This window comes from Salvelinus sp. IW2-2015, unplaced genomic scaffold, assembly GCF_002910315.2.
Source record: "Salvelinus sp. IW2-2015 unplaced genomic scaffold, ASM291031v2 Un_scaffold959, whole genome shotgun sequence".
NCBI classification, from domain to species: domain Eukaryota; kingdom Metazoa; phylum Chordata; class Actinopteri; order Salmoniformes; family Salmonidae; genus Salvelinus; species Salvelinus sp. IW2-2015.
The window spans coordinates 337,356-354,213 of NW_019942663.1; the positions used below are offsets into that span (position 1 = coordinate 337,356).

Sequence of the window (16,858 nt, forward strand, 5' to 3'; positions counted from 1 at the left end):
AAGGAATTTGTTTCCTATATGTTCATTAACCAATTTAATTATACAAAGCAAACACTCTGTCCGTTTCTAAGAATATGTAAGATCCTTATTTGCATAAAATAGACATAGACCCATGTCCAAATTAATTAATAGTGTTTATTCTCGAGAGATCTCTGACGTGCATATACAAAAAACGTTATTTTTATCCCTTCTATTACTAACGCACATACATACACACTAATCTGGATTATCTCCTGAAGCCTTTTACCAGTTTATTACCACTTAGCTGACAGTTCCAGCACCTGTGGAATGGTCGTTAATAAATCTTCTTATGGCTTGGGTGCGCTATTTTCACGTCCGGATGAAAAGTGTGCCCAAAGTAAACTGCCTGCTACCTAGGCCCAGACGCTAGGATATGCATATAATTGGTAGATATGGATAGAAAACACTGTAAAGTTTATAGAACTGTTTGAATAATGTCTGTGAGTATAACAGAACTGATTTGGCAGGCGAAACCCCTAGCACAATCCATCCAGGGAAAAATATTTTTGAGGTCAATCTGTTTTACATTAGATTTCTATGGTAAGCCTGTTTTAATAGAAATATGTTTGCAGTTCCTATAGCTTCCACTAGATGTCAACAGTCTTTAGAAATTGGTTGATGTTTTTCTTTAGAGAAATTAAGAAGTACGGCAGTTCAGAACGAGGGTCCAGCCTAGGGCTCTGTAATGTTTGATGCGCACGACCTGGAAGGCGCTTTCTTTGTTTTCCTCCGGTATTGAACACAATTTATCCCATCTTAAATTTGATCGATTATTTACGTTAAAAATTACCTAAAGTTGTAATTGGAAAGTTGTTTGAAATGTTTGGATCAAGATTACATGTAATTACTTAGAAGATATTTTGTAGTCATGTTGCGCGAGTTGGAACAGGTGTTTTTTTTTATCAAACGCACCAAATAAATGGACATTTTGTAGATATAACGATGGAATAAATCAAACAAAAGGACCATTTGTGATGTTTATGGGACATATTTGAGTGCCAACAGAAGAAGTTCTTCAAAGGTAAGGCATGAATTAAATAGTTATTTCTGACTTTTGTGTCGCGCCTGGCGGGTTGAAATCTGATTTTCATGTGTTGGTATGCTGGGCACTGTCCTCAGATTATCGCATGGTTTGTTTTCGCCGTAAAGCCTTTTTGAAATCTGACACGGTGGCTAGATTAACAAGGAGTTCAGCACTTGTGAATGTATGAAAGTTAAATATTTTTAATAATTCTTCTTGAATTTGGCGCTCTGCCATTTCACCGGATGTTGTCAAATCGATCCCGTTAATGGGATTTGAGCCATAAGAAGTTTTAAGACACTAACAGCTTACAGACGGTAGGCAATTAAGGTCACAGTTATTAAAACTTAGGACACTAAAGAGGTCTTTCTACTGACTCTGAAAAACACCAAAAGAAAGATGCCCAGGGTCCCTGCTCATCTGCGTGAACGTGCCTTAGGCATGCTGCAAGGAGGCATGAGGACTGCAGATGTGGCCAGGGCAATACATTGCAATGTCCGTACTGTGAGACGCCTAAGACTGAGTTATACAGGGCAGTAATGTGAGACGCCTAAGACAACTAACATCACACCTGCGGGACAGGTACAGGATGGCAACAACAACTGCCTGAGTTACACCAGGAACGCACAATCCCTCCATCATTGCTCAGACTGTGTGCAATAGGCTGAGAGAGGCTGGACTGAGGGCTTGTAGGCCTGTTGGAAAGCAGGTCCTCACCAGACATCACCGGCAACAACGTTGCCTATGGGCACAAACCTACCGTCGCTGGACCAGACAGGACTGGCAAAAAGTGCTCTTCACTGACGTGTCGCAGTTTTGTCTCACCAGGGGTTATGGTCGGATTCGCATTTATCATCGAAGGAATGAGCGTTACACCGAGGCCTGTACTCTGAAGCAGGATCGATTTGGAGGTGGAGGGTCCGTCATGGTCTGGGGCGGTGTGTCACAGCATCATCAGACTGAACTTGTTGTCATTGCAGGCAATCTCAACGCTGTGCGCCGAGTCACGAGAACTTTTCTAACAGTGTTCTAACTGAACTATTTTATAGCTTTGACCAATTCCCCCGAGGTTGTAAATCTCGGGTTAATGAAGAATTAGACAAAGTCTCAGATTCTGCAATAGGTTAGTTCTTTATTCAGAGAGCTCTGCCCTCTCAAGTTTAGAGCCCATCCTTTATACACACACATACAAGTTCCTGTCATAGGCTACTCCCTGCTCAGATAGTCTGTATTTTTCCACTATACTAACACATCTCATTATCTTCTGCAAGCCATTTCTAACAGTTACTCCCCTACCTAGGTTGGGGAAGCCTCTTTCCTGTTATTGGTTTCAGAGTTATCAAAAGGTCGTCTGTAGACAGTTCAGTTGTCCTTTGATGTCTCAACTATACATTTCTCTTATTGCTAAATAGTAACACAATGTTTTAGTCTTAACTTGTCTTACACACACCTTATTGGATTATAGTCTTATAATTCTAATACATTTCACACAGTTATACAGTTTCAGGGTGGAACACTTTAGTCATTATCTTAAAACTATTAAATAAATTAAATAAATTATTAGAATAAATTATTCTAGCAGGTACCCTTTCTGCAGGCTCATCCTGACATGACCCGCCTGCATGACAATGCCACCAGCCATACTACTCGTTCTGTGCGTGATTTCCTGCAAGACAGGAATGTCAGTGTTCTGCCATGGCCAGCGAAGAGCCCGGATCTCAATCCCATTGAGCACGTCTGGGACCTGTTGGATCAGAGGGTGAGGGCTAGGGTCATTCCCCCCAGAAATGTCCGGGAACTTGCAGGTGTCTTGGTGGAAGAGTGGGGTAACATCTCACTGCAAGAACTGGCAAATCTGGTGCAGTCCGTGAGGAGGAGATGCACTGCAGTACTTAATGCAGCTGGTGGACAAACCATACTGACTGTTAGTTTTTGACCCCCCCTTTGTTCAGGGACACATTATTCCTTTTCTGTTAGTCACATGTCTGTGGAACATGTGTTCAGTTTATGTCTCAGTTGTTGAATCTTGTTATGTTCATACAAATATTTACAAATGTTAAGTTTGCTGAAAATAAACGCAGTTGACAGTGAGAGGACGTTTCTTTTTTTTTGCTGAGTTTATTATGTTAGCGAGTTTAATGGTGATAATCGTGATAGAAAGCAGTATTGTTGAATACTCGTTTCCGATTGGCTAGAAGGGCATTCTAAAATGGACAATGCTTAGCTCTATTCTTTTTCTTTTTATCCCAAAAAATGAGAAGCATACCCCTAACATGACGCATCCACCACCATGCTTGAAAATATGAAGAGTGGTGCTCAGTGTTGTGTGGGATTTGCCCAAAACACTTTGTATTCAGGACAAGGATTTCATTTCTTTACAACATTTTTTGATAGTATTACTTTAGTGCCTTATTGCAAACAATATGTATGTTTTAAAATATGTGTATTATGTACAGGCTTCCTTTTCACCCTGTCATTTGTGTTATTATTCTGGATCATCTACAATGTTGTTGATCCATCCTCAGTTATCTCCTACCACAGCCATTAAACCCTGTAACTATTTTAAAATCACCATTGACCTCATGGTGAAATCCCTGAGCGGTTTCCTGAGAGGTTTCCTCTCCGGAAACTGAGTTAGGAAGGGCACCTGTGTCACGATCGTCATAAGAAGCGGACCAAGGCGCAGCGTGTGAAAAATACATCTCTTTTATTTGAGACGAGTGAAACACGAAACGAACACTTATAACAAAACGAAACAAAGCTACAAACGTAAGTGCAATACCAAAAGCTACAAACGTTCTACATAGACATAGATAATTACCCACAAAAGCCTACTGCCTATGGCTGCCTTAAATATGGCTCCCAATCAGAGACAATGAATGACAGCTGTCTCTGATTGAGAACCATTCAGGCAACCATAGACATACCTAGACACCTACACTCAACACAAACCCATACACTCTACCCAAAACCCCCTATACCATACAACCACCCAAGACGAGACAAATACACAAACATCCCCCCCTGTCACACCCTGACCTAACCAAAATATTACAGAAAATAAAGATAACTAAGGCCAGGGCGTGACAGCCTGTATCTTTGTAGTGACTGGGTGTATTGATACACCATCCAAAGTGTAATTAATAATTGCACAATACCCAAAGGGATACTCAATGACAGCTTTTTTTACCCATCTACCAATAGGTGCCCTTCTTTGCGAACCATTGGAAAACCTTCCTGTTCTTTGTGCTTGAATCTGTGCTTGAAATTCACTGCTTGACTAAAGGACCATACATATAATTGTATGTGTGGGGTACAGAGATGGTGTAGTGATTTAAAAAACCTTTTAAACACTATTATTGCACACAGAGTGAGTCCTTGCAACTTATTATGTAACTTGTTAAACACATTTTTACTCCTGAACTTATTTAGGCTTGCCATGACAAAAAATATTTTTTGACTCAAGACATTTGGTCTTTTCCTTTTTATTTTATTTGTAAACATTTCTAAAAAAATAATTCCACTTTGGCATTATGAGTTATTGTGTGTAGATCATTGACACAACATCTACATTTAAACCATTTAAAATTCAGGCTATAATACAACAAAATGTGCCAAAAGTCAAGGGGTGTGAATACTTTCTGATGGCACTGTAGCTACCCATTCCACATTGTCTACACAAGCATAGTGCAGTCTTCAGTCACTTACCATTTACTGTGAGGAAGACACTGGCCTTTTCATACCACTGTGAATTACTGACACGGCACAAATACTTCCTGTCTTCCAGTGTGACCTTCTCCAGTGTCAGGGACACGTTCCCCCTCTCCAGCCCCCCAGTTAGAGACACCATGCCCCTGTACTGAGGGTTCACAGGGCCCTCCTGGATTGTGTGATCTTTGTACAACTTGGCAGGTCAGTTGAAGTCACCGGACCAGTACCAGTGCACCTCCAATCTCTCAGCATTAAAGAGAGGATAGAGATAGAGCAGTTCCACCGGGTAAAGAACGGAACATGAGGGACCCACAAGGTGAATACCGCTGGGGTAGGAGGGAGATGTAGTGCTTGTAAGAGGAAGTGCAAATAATGCATTTAAATTGGGCATTATAACACATTGATTCACAAGGCTTTATAAAGCCTGATCTGAATCCTCTATGACTATGGTTATAGATGTTGATGAGCAGTTATTACTACCTGTGTGGTGCATTGTAATTCATTATGTATTGCTCATAAGGCATACATATGCTTATGGATTATGAAGAGGAAAAGTGTAGGAGCTGTTGCAACTAGCAAACAGTTGATATGCTCACCAGGACTTTGAGCTGCCATGAGGACTGTGAGAGCTGCCAGTATCAAACTCAGCCACACTGTCGTAAAGATCAGAACATCACTGTGATGACAATATCATCATGACTGCAGGTATTAGAAGTTTAATCTATTGCGCCATTAAACACAGGGTGCAATATTCAGTATGTTGCACATCCCTTAATGTGACCCTGGTCTATTCGTTCAATTCCACATTGTGTCTCAAAGCTAAAACCAGTAGGTAATACAACCAATGTGTAGGAACCCTTGATTAATTAGACTGTGTTATGCTGTGCTTTGGACCTTGGGCTGTTGGATAAGTCTTATCTTATAACTGCTATTATTACTGCTTTAAAAACGTACACAATGGGAGCCTTTGTTGAAATATACAGTCGCTAGTGAAAGTCTACACACCCCTTGCAGTCTTCACATTATTCTGCCTTAAAATTCAATGTAAAAAGGGATTGGTTTAGATGTTTTCCTACCCATCTACACAACCTACTCCACATTTTCAAAGTGAAGAAAAGTTATAGAAAATGTTCCTAATTAATGAAATGAAAATGTATTGGACACCCAGACGTTAATATTTGGTGGAAGTCACTTTAGGCAGCCATTACAGCTGTGATCCATGTTGAATAAGATGTTATAACCCTTGCACCAACTCTCAGGAAAACATACAGTTTATCCATTGTTTTTTGTCAACAAGTTGGGTGTGGGCCAGCTAACCCGAAAGGTTTGCTGGCTTCGAATCCTGAGTCGACATAGGTTGAAAAATCTATCGATGTGCACTTCAAAGCAAGGTAGCTTAACACCTGAATTTTCCTGTAGTCGCTCTGGATAAGTAGCGTACTTACTTAAAATGTTCAAAATTTTAATGATGTTCCAAACCAGTCAATTTGGGTGGGAATTAGTTGATGACAGCAATATTCTAATTTGGTCTCTTATTTGTCAAGCATTAACGTCAGGACTAACAAAATCTCAAGTCCCTGCCGAGTGGAACAAGCATAGCCATAACAATGATGCTAGCCACCATTTACTCACATTACTGGCCTGTATAACACAGTGAACAGGAGCCTGTTGTTAACAAAATCCACTTCCCCAAAAAGCCCAATGCTAAACATGAAACCTAAGTTGGCTGACCCTATAGTTGAAAAAATTATTCAGCGGGACCAATTAACAAATATAATTGCCCAAAGGACAGACCAATAAGTAACTTCCAAGAGGTTGTTTTGATGTGCTTTCCTCAGTGGTTCTAGTACTTCTATCCTGACTATAGAATTGCTTAGAATAGTCATTTTAAATATATTGTGTCCATCAATTTTGACAAAAAATCAGTTGTGCGAAGTATATTTTATTCTGAAATGATTCATGCTGTGATGCTAATCAAAGATGCTTCCACCAAGTATGTATGAAGACATTTACAATCCAAAGAGCATGTTGTAATTAATACCCAGGCATAAAAAGGTGTAGCATTCAACACATGCAGAGCGCAGCAGGTGTTTATTTCACCTTTGGCAGAAGCAGGGAAACGTGGTCACAGCAAGGCATGATCATGCACAGTAGGCAAACAGGCAGTGAATCAGAAACTAGGATTGCAGGCTATAACTGGTTCTCACAAAACAAGCCTAGAAAAGGCTTAGTAGAGTCAAAACGAACAATTACTCCACAAGGCACACAACAGAATACTGAACCTAAATAAGGAGCTGATGAGACCAGGTGGAGAAACAACACAGGTGAAAATACAATGAACAAAAATGAAAGACAGGGTACGTTCAAGAACACAATGAAAAGAGGGCTACGTTCAAAAACACACAACGAAACAGGTTGATTACACACACGAAACAGGTATTGATTAAGAAGAAGCCACAAGGTTTCTGACTAAGAAAACTAAATACAGAGCATTACAACTTGTTTTTTGGTTTGAGTTTTTTAATTAATTTAGCATCGTTTATATCGATTTTCTCTTCAACTTTTAAAATGATTGGATGTAGTTGCTATATTTATTTCCTTTTTAGATTCAATTTTAAGACGACCAGAATTGTGAAGTCTTCACTAGGCATTGTATGTTATCCTCCATTGAACATGTTTATCTGTCAGAGTGTGCGCAACTCGTCGATGGAATCCAGCGTGCAGGAGAGCAGAGATGAGTGAACAGCACACTTTTATTCAGGCAGAGGAAAACAGCCGAACGCAACACTGCGTCGCAACACTCCTGCCAAGAAAAAGCGATTCAGCGCAACAAAAGGTACAAATATCCAACCAAGGTTACAACCAATACCCGCGGACAAAACCAGCCTGTAGCGCACACGCAGAACGAGACGAACCATATACCTAACGACACAGGACATGGGGGGAACAGAGGTGTGTCGGAAAAACAAGTACAAAACAAATTGGAAATTAAAGGGGAGCGGCGATGGCTAGAAGACCGGTGACGTCGGACCGCCGAAACACCGCCCGATAAAAGAGGGGGCCTCACTTCGCGGGAGTCCGTATATTGATATATTACTATTCAGGAATGACATTTTCTCGTATTAAGTATTCTTTTTTTGTTAGAAAAAAATATTTAAAGCTAGTACGTTGTTTCATAACCAGACAAACAACTGGATATATCAATCATGTACATCTAACATTGACACTTTAGTCTTTTATCAGATGACTTTTATCCAGAGTGGAATTATTATTAGTCATTCATCTTAAAGGAGTAGTTTCACCTATTGTTACAACTTGATTTGTAGACTGGTTCCTTTTCCCCGAGTAGTCTAATGGATCCAGGAAAACTGTAATCCATGTTTCAGTTCTTGTGTCACGAATCCCGTTCCTGAGCGTCTGTTTTTTGCCTTGGTTTTTTGTCTGGGAGTGGTTTTTCCGGTGTCCTGGATACGCACCCTGTCTGGTTGCCGCGGCGATTTAGCTAGTTTTGGGAGAGCTCAGATTACCCCGCACCTGTAATCCCATCAGCTATCTAAACACCTGGTCCTGTTCATCATCTCTCCTCTTTCATAAGCACTGTGACCTGACATCCCATTTCACTGCCGGATCTTAGCCATGAACAGTATGTTGTGCCACGCGTATCAAGCCTCCAGCCTTGAGTAGTTGGTTGTGTGTTTGTACGTACTTGCCTGCCTTAAACCTACCCTCCGTTTGTTCGTGTCCTTCAGTATTCACCTGGATCACTTACCCATTCCTGCTGGGTGCGTCTCGGAACTCCCGCTACTCTTTGGACCCACTCTATTCACTCCCATCAAGCTCACACACCGGCTGCCGCTGACGCGTACCTGTGGATGAGTTCTTAGCCACCTTTCGATAGTTCACTGTAATAAACACTACTCACCTTCGTTCCTACTCGTCCTTTGTGGTTCTGCTTCTGGTTTTGATTTTGAGGAAGAACGGTGACAGGAGGACGTCCGGCGCAAGGATGGAACCAGCGGGGGGCACTGGACAGAACGTTTGCCAGTTGCCGAGGTTACCCAAGCAGGGGAAAGATATTGGGACAGCACAGATGAAACGGCGCGTAGCAGAGGGAATAGCGGGTTCTGAGTCCGGAACTTTCTGCTAAGCTTACGAACATCCAGGCTCAGCCTCAGTGGTTGCAGCCGGGACATCCACCACCTGTTTCAACCATCTCATCGGCCGATTTGAGAGGGTTCCTGTGGCCAGTCCGACGCCTGATCCAAGTATCGAGCGCGGTGAATTGTGTGATCGGAGAGATGCCGTTCTTGTGCGTGTATGGGCCAGTGTGGGGCGTTTAGTGTGGTTGTGGTGCTAGCAGGCCCGTAGCTCTTACGCCAGATAAGGCGGGGGTAGATAGCCTTCGTGATTTGGATACTGCTGCGTGGTAAGGCTCGGTGGATGGGCTGTCGAGCCGTTTGGGGGAGGAGCAGGACACCTGCATGGCGTTATACCAAGCGTACGCGAGTATAGGCCTGAGAGAAAAGCTTTTTACCATCCAGTCACGAGCGTAATGAACGCAGCTAAAGTTTGTTCACTCTTCGCCAAGGAGCTGCGTCGAGGGTGTGGCGAGCTTTTGGATGATGAGTCGAATTCGAGGACATTGGCTGTGGAGAGTGGTTGGAATGAGGGAGTCGGGGACGTACAGAGCGGCTTGGTGATCCAGGGGTTGTGCACTCGGGAAGGAGACAGAGCTGAGTCCGATACCTAGTTCCAGAGGACTAGTGGAGCGTAGACAGCCTGTTGCACTTGGTAGCCTAGATGTCGGTGTATGAAATGGAGTGCCGAGAGCAGAAGGAGGAGAACGCAGTGGGGCGTCTCGAGTGCGCAATCAGCAACTCGGTTACCATTTCGGTCTCAGGAAGAGTTGGATCACGAACGTGTTGGATCAGGGTGAGTTCGCCCACACGGGAATGAGGGAGTGGTGTTTGCCACCAGATCTGGAACAATGCAAGTGGGGCGACACGGGCTAACTCAAGGAGGAGCGCCAACGTAGACGTGGGATGCGGATCCCAACAGCTGCCCTCTACTGTGTGTGAGCTTCGAGGATTACATCTCCGCTTGTGTGGCCACGAGCCGTGGGGAGAGCTGCCCGGCTTTGCAATGTGGAGCGGTTCCCGCTCGAGTTGAGCCGTCGAGCCGATTTGTTGGCGAGCCCGTACTCTCAAGAACCTACAGACTTTCTGGAGCGACTCTGTAGGATGGAGGGATACGGATCAGGTAGAGATGTAACGCTTTTATTGATGTGTCAGGTGCCGATCGGCAGCTTGTACTTGATGCCGAATTGGTGGAACAGTGGGGCTTTCCAGGAGCAATTGCCGTGAAGCCCAATTGAAGCAAACCAACTCACTGAACCGGCAGAGTGCTGGCAACGGGATCCGACTATGAGGACTGAACGGAGGCGTGTTAAGGATGTGTTGTGTCGGGGAATCATCAGAGTTATCTCCTTCTTCATTCTGTCCTCGCCCCATGTTCCTCTGTTCTTGGTTACCCTGGCTGAGAGGAACACAATCCCTCGTTTGATTGGGGTGACAGGTAAGGTAACTAGTTGGAGCATTGAGTGTCAGTGCTAACTGCCTTAGGACTGCCTGTTCTCCTGCGTGTTCCCAGTCAGGTTCAGTGGACTGCTGCTCTCTCTATTTGTCCCTGGTTCCAGAAGACATATCACGAGTTGGGTGAAGTATTCATAAACAGAAGGCTCTGTCCCTTCCTCCCCACCGACCTTATGACTTGTGGGTGATTAATCTGTTCCCTGGAGCTGCCTTCCCAAGGGACGGTTATACAGTATCTCTCGACACTGAACGTGAAAGCCTTGGAGACCTACATCAGGGAATCTCTAGATGCAGGTCTTATTCGCCCCTCGTCATCACCTCTGGCGCAGGATTTCTTTTTTGGAGTAAGAAGGATGGCTCTTCTTCGACCATGTATTGATTATCGGGGGGTTGAATGATATTACGGTCAAGAACAAGTATCCCCTGCCTTGATGAGCTCTGGCTTTCAGACTCTTTACAGGGTGCTACGGTTTTATGAAGCTTGACCTACGTAATGCTTATCATTTGGTTCGGAATCAGATGGACGAGTGGTTGACTGGGTTCAATACTCCTATGGGACATTCGAGACCAGGTGATGCCGTTTGGACTGACCATTGCTCCTTGCTGTTTCCAAATATGTGAATGAGTTCTGAGAGATATGATTGTATTTTGTGTTCGTTTACCTGGATGATATCCTCATCTTCTCGAGGGAGTTTCTAGCCACGTCCAGCATGTCAGCAGTCCTGACAGGCGGTTATTGAAGAACCTGTCGTTCGTGAAGGCTGAGAAGTGTGGATTTTCACCGCCCACACGACGTCCTTCTCGGTACATCATCTCCAGGGGAGAGATCAAGATGGACCAAGAGAAGGTTCGGGCGGTTCGGATTGGGCCCAGCCGGTACGAGATTGGAGCTCCAAATTCCTGGGGTTTGCGAACTTCTATCGGAGGTTTATCCGTGATTACAGCCGGGTGCGCCCCTTTACTGCCCTGACGTCTTGGCCCAGAGTTCTGTTGACTCCTGAGCAGACCGAGCATTCTGGACTTGAAGAGCCGATTCACCAACGCCCCGATTCTCTCTCAACCTGACACTTCCCGTCAGTTTGTTGTTTGAGGTGACGCGTCTGATGTGGGGGTGGCGCCCTCCTGTCCTCGGTAGCGTTCCGACTGACGGTAAACTCCATCCTGCGCCCTTCTATCTTGTCGTCTTCTCCAGCTGAAAGAAACTACGATGTGGTAACCGGGAGCTTCTCGCTGTGAAGCTTGCCTTGGAGGAGTGGCGCGTCACTGGTTGGAGGGAGCGGAGCAACCGTTTGTGGTCTGGACTGACCACAGAAATCTGGCTTACGTGCAATCGGGCTAAACGGTCTCAACTCCCGTCAGGCCAGGTGGGCTTTGTTTTTTGGACGCTTCAATTTTTCCCTGGCGTTCCGACCTGGTCGAAGAACGGGAAGGCGGACGCCCTGTCCCGGATGTTCTCCAAGACGGAGGAGATGGGCCAAGACTGAGACGATTCTCCCCGAATGTTGTCTGGGAGCCGTTACATGGAGGATTGAGGAGGATGTGATGGCGGCCCTTCGGACGCAGCCCGGCCCGGTAACGTCCACCGGTCGTTGTTTCGTGCCTGAGTCGGTCCGTTCTGCTGTCCTTCCAGTGGTCCCACCGCAGCAAGATAGCTTGTCACCCTGCGTTGCTCGGACGATGGCGCTACTGCGCAGACGATTTTGGTGGCCTAGCCATGGAGAAGATACCCGGAGGTTTTGTTGCCGCTTGTCCTGTTTGTGGCGCAGAATAAGAGTTCCAATCGGCCCAGCTCTGGGCTTCTTACCCCCTACCTATTCCCCGGCGACCTTGGGTCGCATCTGGCCCTGGACTTGTCACGGGTTGGCCCTCTTCTGTTGTACACGGTTATTCTGACCATTTGGACAGATTCAGCAAAGTTGCTCACTTTGTCCCCTCTCCAAGCTGCCTTCTGCCACTGAGACGTCCGAGATCCTGGTTAGGGAGGTTTTCAGGGTCCACGGGTTTTGGCCCTGTGACATTGTTTCTGACCGTGGTCCTCGTTTACCCTCTGCCTGTCTATGGAGAATCCTTCTGTTTGGCCATTGGAGCTATAGTCAGTCTCACTTCTGGATTTCACCCCCAATCTAATGTCAGGCGGAGAGAGCAACCAGAAGATGGAGTCCACGCTCGCTGTCTTGTTTCCTCTGATCCTACCTCTGGTCCTGTCAATTACCCTGGGTCGAGTATGCCCATAATACTCTCCCTTCATCTGCTACTGGGATGTCTCCCTTCCAGTGCCTGTACGTTACCAACTCTCCTTGTTTCCTTCTCAGGAAGGGATCTCTCGTTCCCTCCGTCCAACCCACATTCGTCGTTGCCATCGGACCTGGCCATCGTCCTAGGAAGGGCTTCTCCTTAGAGTTTCTGACCGGTATCAAGATCCAGGCGAATCGTCGCCGTATTCCTGCCCCCGCTTATACGGGTCGAGATAAGTTTGGTTGGCTACACGGGATCTTCCTCTACGGCTGAGTCGAGGGAAACTGTCACCGAAGTTCATTGTGTCCATTTGTAGTGGAGAGAATCATTAATCCTGTGGTGGTCCGACTCAAGTTGCCTGCAACACTTAGAGTACATCCCACCTTTCATGTCTCCTGCCTCAAGCCCGGTTCTCCTCAGTCCTCTGTTGCCCTCCTCTCCTCGTCCTCCTCCTCCTCGGATGATCGGAGGTGGTCCCTGTCTACACGGTGCGCCGCATCATGGACTCAAGACGGCGGGGTCGAGGGTTCCAGTATCTAGTGGATTGGGAAGGCATATGGTCCTGAGGAGAGGAGTTGGATTCCTCGGCGTCAGATCCTTGACGCTGACCTGCTTCGCGTGACTTCTACCGCCTCCACCCTGGCGCTCCGGGTAGTCCGCCCGGTGGCGTTCGTCGGAGGGGGGGGTACTGTCACGAATCCCGTTTCCTGAGTCCTGTTTTTGCCTGTGTTCTGTTCTGGAGTGGTTTTCCGGTGTCCTGGAACGCCGGGCGATTTAGCTAGTTGGGAGATCTCAGATTACCCGCACCTGTATCCCATCAGCTATCTACACACCTGGTCTGATCATCATCTCTCCTCTTCATAAGCCCGGACCTGACATCCATTCACTGCCGGATCGTTAGCCATGAACAGTATGTTGTGCCAGCGTATCAGCCTCCAGCTTGATAGTATTTGTTTTGTTTTTTGTACGTCTTGGCTTGGCCTGCTGGAGGTCATTTTGCAGGGCTCTGGCAGTGACCTCCTTGCACAAAGGCGGAGGTAGCGTCCTGCTGCTGGGTTGTTGCCCTCCTACGCATCCTCCACGTCTCCTGATGGTACTGGCCTGTCTCCTGGTAGCGCCTCCATGCTCTGGACACTACGCTGACAGACACAGCAAACCTTTTTGCCACAGCTCGCATTGATGTGCCCATCCTGGATGAGCTGCACTACCTGAGCCACTTGTGTGGGTTGTAGACTCCGTCTCATGCTACCACTAGAGTGAAAGCACCGCCAGCATTCAAAAAGTGACCAAAACTCAGCCAGGAAGCATAGGAACTGAGAAGTGGTGTTGTGGTCACCACTGCAGAACCATTCCTTTTTTGGGGTGTTTTACTAATTGCCTATAATTTCCACCTTTTCTATTCCATTTGCACAACAGCATGTGAAATTTATTGTCAATCAGTGTTGCTTCCAAAGTGGACAGTTTGATTTCACAGAAGTGTGATTGACTTGGAGTTACAATTGTGTTGTTTAAGTGTTCCTTTATTTTTTGAGCAGTGTATATATTTTTACAGCAAAAGTAAAAGTTTGTACTTCTTAGATCATACTAGCTAGGGACAGTCTCCATTCTGAAGCCCGTAGACATGGTTGGTTAAAAGGAGTCTTGATTTTTCCATTTTATCATTGTATTGAGTAATCCCATCGTTGTTGTTTTTCAATTTTTTTTTACAAAACATAACTATTAATGTACTGTAATTGATCAAAATGACGTCAATAACATACAAGAAATTCAAAACCGCGGTACAGTGCACTAACTAGACCACAAGGGGGTGTAGCATTGGAATCTGAAACAAAAGCTGTATTAATATTTTGCAGTCAGTCTTGTACTCTTGATATTATTTTTTAAGCATATTACATTTTTAACAAGAGGACATCATTATCTAAAAAGCTTTCAACAGAATTAAAGAATATATGCTACTGCTAGCTTTTATTACAGTTGAATTACAGTGTACATCAATAATCTCACAACAAGTAGCAACAAGTTGAACAATTGTAGTTGTTTTGATTACCCTTGTGCCTCAGACGACAAACCATATAACCTGGACATCACTAAATAACACTCATGTATACAATTATATCTCTGACCACGTGTTCCTGTCTTCAACATGTCTGTTCTATTGATGAGCAGTATTGTTGGACATGTATCTAATGTGACATCTTTAAACCCTCATCTCTTAGTTTTAATTCAATATTGTTATTGGGTGTTGTCCAGGGCTGAACACAGGAAGAAACTTGTGTGATGTCACCACATTCCAAAAAGTGTAGATATGTGACTCTGTATCAACATTATAAAAAGACAGAGAMTGWTTYRCACAGTCTAGAAACACTCCWACCACAGAGAGATSTTCTCTCACAMGTACTGAGGTTGGAGGMTCAGTWTTGACATGGAAACCCTTTCCTTCTTCATAAYAGASAYTCCAGAATCCATYAWGAGGTGTTACAYSGACTMTAGATGTTCTCTCAGCWTTATCTCTGGCKACACCAACATACCATGACAGTTMCCCACAGTCACCCACTGCTTTATCCACTGTTTCATCCCTCACCTTAACGTCCCAGTAGTGTTGTTCTGATGTGAAACCCTGATTGGCCAATACATGAGGATGCCTTTGATCAGAAGATTTCATAGTTTCTTTTTCTTTGATGTAATGAGCTGTCTTTCCGTCTTGAGTCACTCTTATTGTACCATGAGCAGTTTTTTCATCCATAGTAATGTTCTCTGAGGGAAGAGAATATGGTTTTATTCATTGACATCCAATATTAAGATATGTAAGTTGTGTGATCTAGGCCTACTTAATAATTATCTTAAAGGGATAGTTTAGGATTTTTGCAATTAGGCCCTTTATCTAGCTGTTCCTGTACACTGTCAGTCGTTGTGCTAAAGCAGCATTAGCTCACAAAACTACCTCTAACTTCCTTCATACTGGAAGGAGACATTAAAATGGTATCTGATTCTGGCGAAGCAGATTAAAGGCCTAATTGCCAAAATCACTATCCCTTTAAAAGGGAAGTAATCAACATGATTGCATGGCCAAATCAACTCAAATAAACGAAAAAAAATGTTGGTGTACAAAGCTCTCTGTGAACGTCGTAGGGTACCATGTCTTAAGCCGTCAGCATGCTTATTAATGGTGATATGGCCACTTTATGCCCCTATCTCTCCCGTATTACCATGGATCACAGTTTATCCTGGCTCATAGACTAAGGAACCATCTAACGTTAAATTGAACTTCCCCTAAATGTAAACAAAAACATTTAACCATTTTGGCATAGATTGTTTTTCCTACCTTTGAATCCTTTCACCTGGTGCCAATCTGCATACAAACAAATACCAAGTAAATGTAAAACCAGATGTTACAATGAAGATTAAGTAGGAAAATAATATTAAACATTTTTACCTTGTAGATTCTTTCCTTCTTTGACGGGTCGTTTCTCCTGACTGTTTTCTGTCCCTAACAGGGGACAGAAATTTTGGCATCGTACCCTGTATACATTTCCTCAAAATAGTCCGAATTAATCTAAGATAACTCACAAAATCTGTCATTAAATTTCAACTTTCTGCAGAGGAGATCTTAGTCGTGCAATACATCTAACTAAGATGTTTGGTATTTCTCAATTTTAAAAAAATTACACAAATTAGTTGTCTCTCATTCTTCTTTGATGAGGTTTAACGGCGGTTGACATTCAATAAATGTTGCATTACCACCACCTACTAGACTGGAGTAGAACTCCCTTATACTTTGCTTAAAAAATGTAAATACCCAACTGTACCATCAATACTACACTCAAGGGCGAATTGAGTTATTGCACACGCGCACTTCACAGAGTAAGCGTTTAAGTTGAACTTCCCCTAAACGTAAACAAAAACATTTAACCATTTTGGCATAGATTGTTTTTCCTACCTTTGAATCCTTTCACCTGGTTCCAATCTGCATACAAACAAATACCAAGTAAATGTAAAACCAGATGTTACAATGAAGATTGTGTAGGAAAATAATATGAAAAAATTTTACCTTGTAGATTCTTTCCTTCTTTGACGGGTTGTTTCTCCTGACTGTTTTCTGGCCCTAACAGGGCACATTCATAATGAACATAGTTAGGTAATTATATTGCAAACCAAACTAAGACATTAGGCATGATTGTCAATGGTATGCCATAGTTTATGATCATGAATACTCATTAATTACCTTTAAACATTTTTTTTGTTTCTGTTGAGTGAAAATTCAAGTCAGTGTAAAAATATG

General features: G+C 44.0%; 1 protein-coding gene and 1 long non-coding RNA gene across 3 annotated transcripts in view; both read right to left on the minus strand.

The window, feature by feature from the left end:
- Nucleotides 1–16,858, minus strand: part of LOC112069269 (butyrophilin subfamily 1 member A1-like) — a 65,549-nt gene that overhangs the window by 21,806 nt on the left and 26,885 nt on the right. The window lies entirely within an intron of this gene.
- Nucleotides 15,247–16,203, minus strand: LOC112069274 (uncharacterized). Its single transcript, XR_002893708.2, has 3 exons — nucleotides 16,013–16,203; nucleotides 15,902–15,928; nucleotides 15,247–15,333 (listed from the first exon to the last, which is right to left on the minus strand). It is a non-coding gene; the product is annotated as an uncharacterized lncRNA (long non-coding RNA).